Source organism: Chiloscyllium plagiosum, unplaced genomic scaffold, assembly GCF_037043375.1.
Source record: "Chiloscyllium plagiosum isolate Xiang-an unplaced genomic scaffold, Cpla_swu_hap1 HiC_scaffold_1, whole genome shotgun sequence".
In the NCBI taxonomy this organism is placed as follows: Eukaryota; Metazoa; Chordata; class Chondrichthyes; order Orectolobiformes; family Hemiscylliidae; genus Chiloscyllium; species Chiloscyllium plagiosum.
Window position 1 is genome coordinate 78,972,826 of NW_028270139.1, and position 7,021 is coordinate 78,979,846.

Consider the following 7,021-nt stretch of genomic DNA (forward strand, 5'->3'; position numbering starts at 1 on the left):
ACTTGGAAGAGAAAATGTAATACCTCTTGTTTCTCTGAAAATCTAAATTTATTGAAGAATAAAAAAGGGACGAAAATACATGAGAGAGATCCATAATTTGTAGAAAGTATAATAGGCAGTAAAAAAAACAAAAGGTGGGAATTGTAATTGGCAGATCTGAGGGAAAAATGTTTCCTTCAGTGCTCTAAAACACCTTATTTTCCTGCCAGTTAAGGCAAAAACAGGTAACTGATTTATTTTTTAAAAAATCTTTTTATATATTTAAGTGCATTGTTTGGTTTTAGTCAGATCATATAAAGTTAAGCTTACAATGGCAGGGGACCTCAGACCCGTGGCATGTGCCTCTTGCTTGATGTGGGAGCTTAGGAATGTGTCTGATGTTCCTGACTTTTACACTTGCAAGAACTGTGTCCAGCTGCAGCTCTTGTTTGACCTCACGACGGCTCTGGAGCTGCGGATGGACTCACTGTGGAGCATCCGTGATGCTGAGGAGGTTGTGGATATCACATTTAGTAAATTGGTCACACCGCAGGTTAGAATTGCTGAGGGAGACAGTGAATGGGTGAGCAAAGGGCAGAAAAAGAGCAGGAAGGCAGTGCAAGTGTCCCCTGTGGCCATTTCCCTCCAAAACAGGTATACTGTTTTGGATACTGTTGGGGATGGCTCACCAGGAGAGGGCAGCAATTGTCAAGATCATGGCATTGTGGCGGGCACTGCTGTTCAGAAAGGTGGGAAAAAGATTTGTAGGACCATAGTCACAGGGGATTCTATTGTAAGGGGAGTAGACAGGCGGTTCTGTAGCCAAAAACAGGACTCCCAGATGCTATGTTGCCTCCCAGGTGTTCGGGTCAGGGATGTCACTAATCAGCTGCCGAGCATTCTAAAAGGGGAGAGTGAACAGTAGTTGTTATGGTGCATATCGGCACCAACGATATAAACAAAAAACGAGATCAGGTCCTAAAGAAGAATTCAGGGAGTTAGGAGAGAAGTTAAAGAGGAGGACCTCAAAAGTAGAAATGAAAAAATAGGCAGGATGAACACATGGCTTGAGGCACGGTGTAGGAGGGAGGGGTTCAGATTTGTTGGACATTGGGACTGGTTCTGGGGAAAGTGGGACTATGACAAAATGGATGGTCTACATCTGAACCAGACCGGAACCAATGTCCTTGGGAGAGTTTTTGCTCCTGCTGTTGGGGAGGATTTAAACTAATGTGGCAGGGGACTGGGAATGAGAAGAGCAAACAAGTAGGCAGTGAAGTGGAGACTGGAGACTGTAAGAATCATGAAGATAGCATTAATATGGGGAAGAGTAGACAGAGAACAGATGAACGCAAAAGAACTGGTGGCTTGAAATGCATCTAATTTAATGCAAGGAGTATAGTGTGTAAGGCAGGTGAACTTAGGGCTTGGATTGGTGCCTGGGAGTATAACATTATTGCAATCACAGAGACTTGGTTGAAGGAAGGGCATGATTGGCAACTAAATGTTCTAGGATATAGACACTTCAGACAGGACAGGGAGGGAAGTAAAACGGGGAGTGGAGTGGCATTGCTGCTCAGGGCTGATATCACGGCTGTGCTAAAGGAGGACACTATTGAGGTCTTGGGTAGTGAGGCATTATGGGTGGAGCTGAGAAATAAGATCGGTGTAGTTATATTGTTGGGGCTGTATTACAGGCCTCCCAACAATGAGTGTGAGGTAGAAGAACAAATAGGTAAACAGATTATGGAAAGATGTAGAGGCAATAGGGTAGTGGTGTTGGGAGATTATAATTTTCCCAACATTCACTGGATACACTTAGCATCAGAGGTCCGGATGGGGTAGAATTTGTAGGAAGCGTCCAGGAGAGTTTTCTAGAGCAGTATGTCAATAGTCCAATGAGAGAAGGGGCCATATTGGACCTGGTGCTGGGGAACGAGCCAGGACAGGTGGTAGAAGTTGCAGTGGGGGATTTCTTAGGGAACAGTGACCACAATTCTGTAAGTTTTAGAATACTCGTAGATAAAGATGAGAATGTTCCTAAGGGAAGAGTACTAAACTGGGTCAAGGCCAATTATATCAAAATTAGACAGGAGCTCAGAAATGTGGATTGGACACAGCAATTTGAAGGGAAGTCCACATTTGATATGTGGGAGACTTTCAAAGATGGGTTAAAGATAGTGCAGGATAGGCATGTCCTGTTGAAGGCAAAGGATAGGAAGGGCAAAATTTGTGAACCGTGGAAGACAGGAGAAATTGCACAAGTAGCCAAGAGGAAAAGGGAAGCATACATAAGGTCTAGGGAGCTGAGAACAGAACGGGCCCTGGAGGAATATCGGAAGAGTAGGAAAAATCTTAAACGAGGAATCAAGTGGGCTAAAAGGGGTCATGAAATAGCTTTAGCTAGCAGAATTAAGGAGAATTCCAATGCATTTTATTCTTATATAAGAAGCAAGCAGGTAACTAGAGAAAGGATTGGTCTACTGAAGGAAGGCTGTGTGTCGATCCTGGGAGAATGGGCAAGATTCTGAATGATTGCTTTGCATCAGTGTTCACTGAGGAGAGGAACATGATGAATCTTGAGATGAGAGATAGAAGTTTGATTAGTCTGGATCACATTGACATAAGTAAGGAAGATGTGTTGGGTAGGCTAGAGGTTATTAAGGTGGACAAATCCCCAGGGCCGGATGGGATATATCCCAGGTTGCTGAGGGAGGCAAGAGAGGAAATAGCTGGAGCACTGACAGATATCGTTGTGGCATCCTTAAATACAGGTGCGGTGCCGGCGGACAGGAAGGTTGCTCATGTTGTCCCCCTGTACAAGAAGGGTAGTAGGGATATTCCGGCTAACTACAAACCAGTAAGCCTGACGTCGATGGTGGGAAAGTTGCTGGAGAGGGCAGTGAGGGATAGGATCTATTTATATTTGGAAAAGAATAGGCTTATCAGTGATAGGCAACATGATTTTGTGCAGGGGAGATTGTGCCTTACCAACTTAATAGAGTTCTTTGAGGAAGTGACCAAGTTGATAGATGAAGGAAGGGCCATTGATGTCATATACATGGACTTTAGTAAGGCATTTGATAAGGTTCCCTATGGTAGACTAATGGCGAAAGTGAAGTCACATGGTGTGCAGGGTGTTCTAGCGAGGTGGATAAAGAACTGGTTGAGCAACAGGAGACAGAGAGTAGTAGTTGAAGGGAGTTTCTCAAAATGGGCAAAGATGACAAGTGATGTTCCACAGGGGTCAGTATTGGGGCCACTGTTGTTTGTGATATACATAAATGATCTGGAAGAGGGCACTGTTGGTATGATCTGCAAGCTTGCAGATGACACAAAGATTAGTGGAGTAGCAGAAAGCATAAGGGACTGTCAGAGAATACAAGAGGATATAGATAGACTGGAGAATTGGGCAGAAAAGTGGCAGATGGATTTCAACGCAGACAAATGAGAGGTGATGCATTTAGGCAAGTCTAATTCTAGAGTGAATTATACAATGAACGGAAGAGCCTTGGGAAACGTTGATGGGTAGTGCAGGTCCATTGTACCCTGAAGGTTGCTGCGCAAGTGGATAGAGTGGTCAAGAAGGCATATAGTATGCTTGCCTTCATTAGACAGGGTATTGAGTATGAGAGCTGGCATGTCATGTTAAAATTGTACAAGACATTGGTTCGGTCACTTTAGAATACTGTGTACAGTTCTGGGCGCCACATTATCAAAAGAATGTGGATGCTTTGGGGAGGGTGCAGAGAAGGTTTACTAGGATGTTGCCTGGCATGTAAGGTGCTAGCTATGAAGAGAGGTTGAGTAGATTAGGTTTGTTTTCATTAGAAAAAAGGAGATTGAGAGGAGAACTGCTTGAGGTTTAGAGAATCATGAAGGATATAGACAGAGTGAATAGAGACAAGCTTTTTCTCAGGATGAAGGATTCAATAACAAGAAGTCACACTTTCAAGGTGAGAGATGGAAAGTTTAAGGGGGATACACACGGCAAGTACGTCACACAGAGGGTGGTGGGCGTCTGAACGGGTTGCCAGCAGAGGTGGTAGAGGCAGGAATAGTAGATTTATTTAAGATGCATCTGGGCAAATGCATGAGTAGAGTCATAGAGTCATAGAGATGTACAGCATGGAATCAGATCCTTCGGTCCAACCAGTCCATCCCAACCAGATATCCCAACACAATCTAGTTCCACCTGCCAGCACCTGACCCATATCCCTCCAAACCCTTCCTATTCATGTATCTATCCAAATGCCTCTTAAATGTAGCAATTGTACCAGCCTCCACCACTTCCTCTGGCAGCTCATTCCATACACGTACCACCCTCTGCATGAAAAAGTTGCCCCTTAGATCTCTTTTATATCTTTCCCCTCTCACCCTAAACCAATACCCTCTAGTTCTGGACTCCCCAACCCCAGAGAAAAGACTTTGCCTATTTACCCTATCCATGCCCCTCATAATTTTGTAAATCTCTTATAAGGTCACCTCTCAGCCTCTGACGCTCCAGAGAAAACAGCCCCAGCCTGTTTAGCCTCACCCTATAGCTCAAATCCTCCAACCCTGGCAACATCCTTGTAAATCTTTTCTGAACCCTTTCAAATTTCACAACATCTTTCCAATAGGAAGGAGACCAGAACTGCACGCAATTTTCCAACAGTGGCCTAACCAATTTCCTGTACAGCCATAACATGACCTCCCAACTCTTGTACTCAATACTCTGACTAATAAAGGAAAGCATACCAAAAGTCTTCTTCACTATCCTATCTACCTGCGACTCCACTTTCAAGGAGCTATGAACCAGCACTTCAAGGTCTCTTTGATCAGCAAAACTCCCTAGGACCTTACCATTAAGTGTATAAGTCCTGCTAAGATTTGCTTTCCCAAAATGCAGCACCTCGCATTTATCTGAATTAAACTCCATCTGCCAATTCTCAGCCCATTGGCCCATCTGGTCAAGATCCTGTTGTAATTTGAGGTAACCTTTTCGCTGTCCACTACACATCCAATTTTGATGCCATCTGCAAATTTACTATCTGTACCTCTTATGCTCGCATCCAAATCGTTTATGTAAATGACAAAAAGTACAGGAACCAGCACCGATCCTTGTGGCACTCCATTGGTCACAGGCCTCCAGTCTGAAAAACAACCCTCCACCACCACCCTCTGTCTTCTACCTTTGAGCCAGTTCTGTATCCAAATGGCTAGTTCTCCCTATTTTCCGTGAGATCTAAACTTGCTAACCAGTCTCCCATGGGGAACCTTGTCGAATGCCTTACTGAAGTCCATATGGATCACATCTACCATTCTGCCCTCATCAATCCTCTTTGTTACTCCTTCAAAAAGGTGGGAAGCAGAGGGATACGGATGCTTAGGAAGTGGGCGACAAGTTTAGACAATAGATTTGGATCAGCTCAGGCTTGGAGTGCCGAAGGGCCTGTCCTGGGCTGTAAATTTTCTTTGTTCTTTGTAATCTGCTAGATTACCTGTTTAAACCTTGTTGATACACTTCCAGAGAAATATGAAATAGTTTTACACTGGAGTTTCTTTTAAATTGGAATTAGTTCTCAGTGTATTTTTATTCCACAAAATTCATTGATGCTATTTGTTGAACATGAATATTTTTGCAAATATCACATGAACTATTTATGTTAACATTTGTGGGAGAAGTCTAAAAAGAATGCAGATTTCATGGACCTTATACAATCCTACAACATACTGTTAAGCTTTTAAACAACTTTATGTTCTAAGTCCAGCAACAATTAGTCTGTCAAACAGTTTTTAGTTAAATGATAAGAATTTATACAAATGAGCAACAAGCCAGTGAACAATCTCAGTGTTGATGTGGAGGTGCCAGTGTTGGACTGGGGGTGTACAAAGTTAAAAATCACACAGCATCAGGTTATAGTCCGACAGGTTTATTTGGAAGTACTAGCTTTCAGATCTTTTGCTATAATTTCTGCGTCCTTATGATCCTGCCCCACTAGCTACCTGATGAAGGAACAGTGCTCCGAAAGCTTGTACTTCCAAATAAACCTGTTGGACCATAACCTGGTTTTGTGTGATTTTTAACTTAATCTAAAGTGTTATTCAGTTGTATCTTACTTTTTCCATAGGAAGTAGAAAATCCCAAGTGTTAGATGTTAAAACAAATTGTTAAAAGAACAAGAATAATCAATATTCAACAACAATTTAATATGAATGGGACCAAAGGTGAATAAGTCTCTTAGACTGGATAGTCTATATCCTATTATGTTTGAAAAAGTGTGGCTGAAGGGATAATGGCTGCAGTGATTGTAATCGTTCACATTTCACTTGGTTAAGCAAAATGTGCAGTGAACTAAAAAACTGCAAATATAAAAAAGAAAAAAAAGTGAAAAACTGAAAATCATAAGCTAGTTAGTCTAACAGTCATTGGGAAAATAGTGTAATACAGCTTTAAGAAAATATTAGCAAGATGTTTACAAAATCATAACACAGCCAAACAATACTAATATGGTTTTGTAAAGGCAAATATTGTTTGAGTAATCTCTTAGAATTCTTTGAGAATGCAAAAATCAGGGTGGATAAAGAGGAACAAATTGAAGTAATGTATTTCGAATTCAAAAAGGCAGTTCTTAAAAGGTCACATAAAAGATTGTTGAATGCAATTAGAAATAGTATGTTGGCATGGATAAAGTATTGACTAACTGAGAAGAAACAGTGTCAGAATAAATGGGTAATTTTTGTGTTGGTAAATATTAACCTGTGTGGTGATATGGAAATTAATGTCAGAGTCATAACTGCTCATAGTATTTATTAATGACTTGACCAAAGGGAACCAGTTCGATATAAATAGATTTGATGATACCAAAACAAGTTCGAAAATAATTGTGAGGAAACTACAAAGGTCTTCAAAGATGTATAGATTGATAAGGGAAATGGACAAAAAATTGGCTGAGGAAATGTAATGCAGGCAAATGTGAAGTTGTCCACATCACTGGAAGAATAGAAAAGATCAGAATAGGGGGTGATGGTAGATATTGCTGGGAACTGACAACCCGGA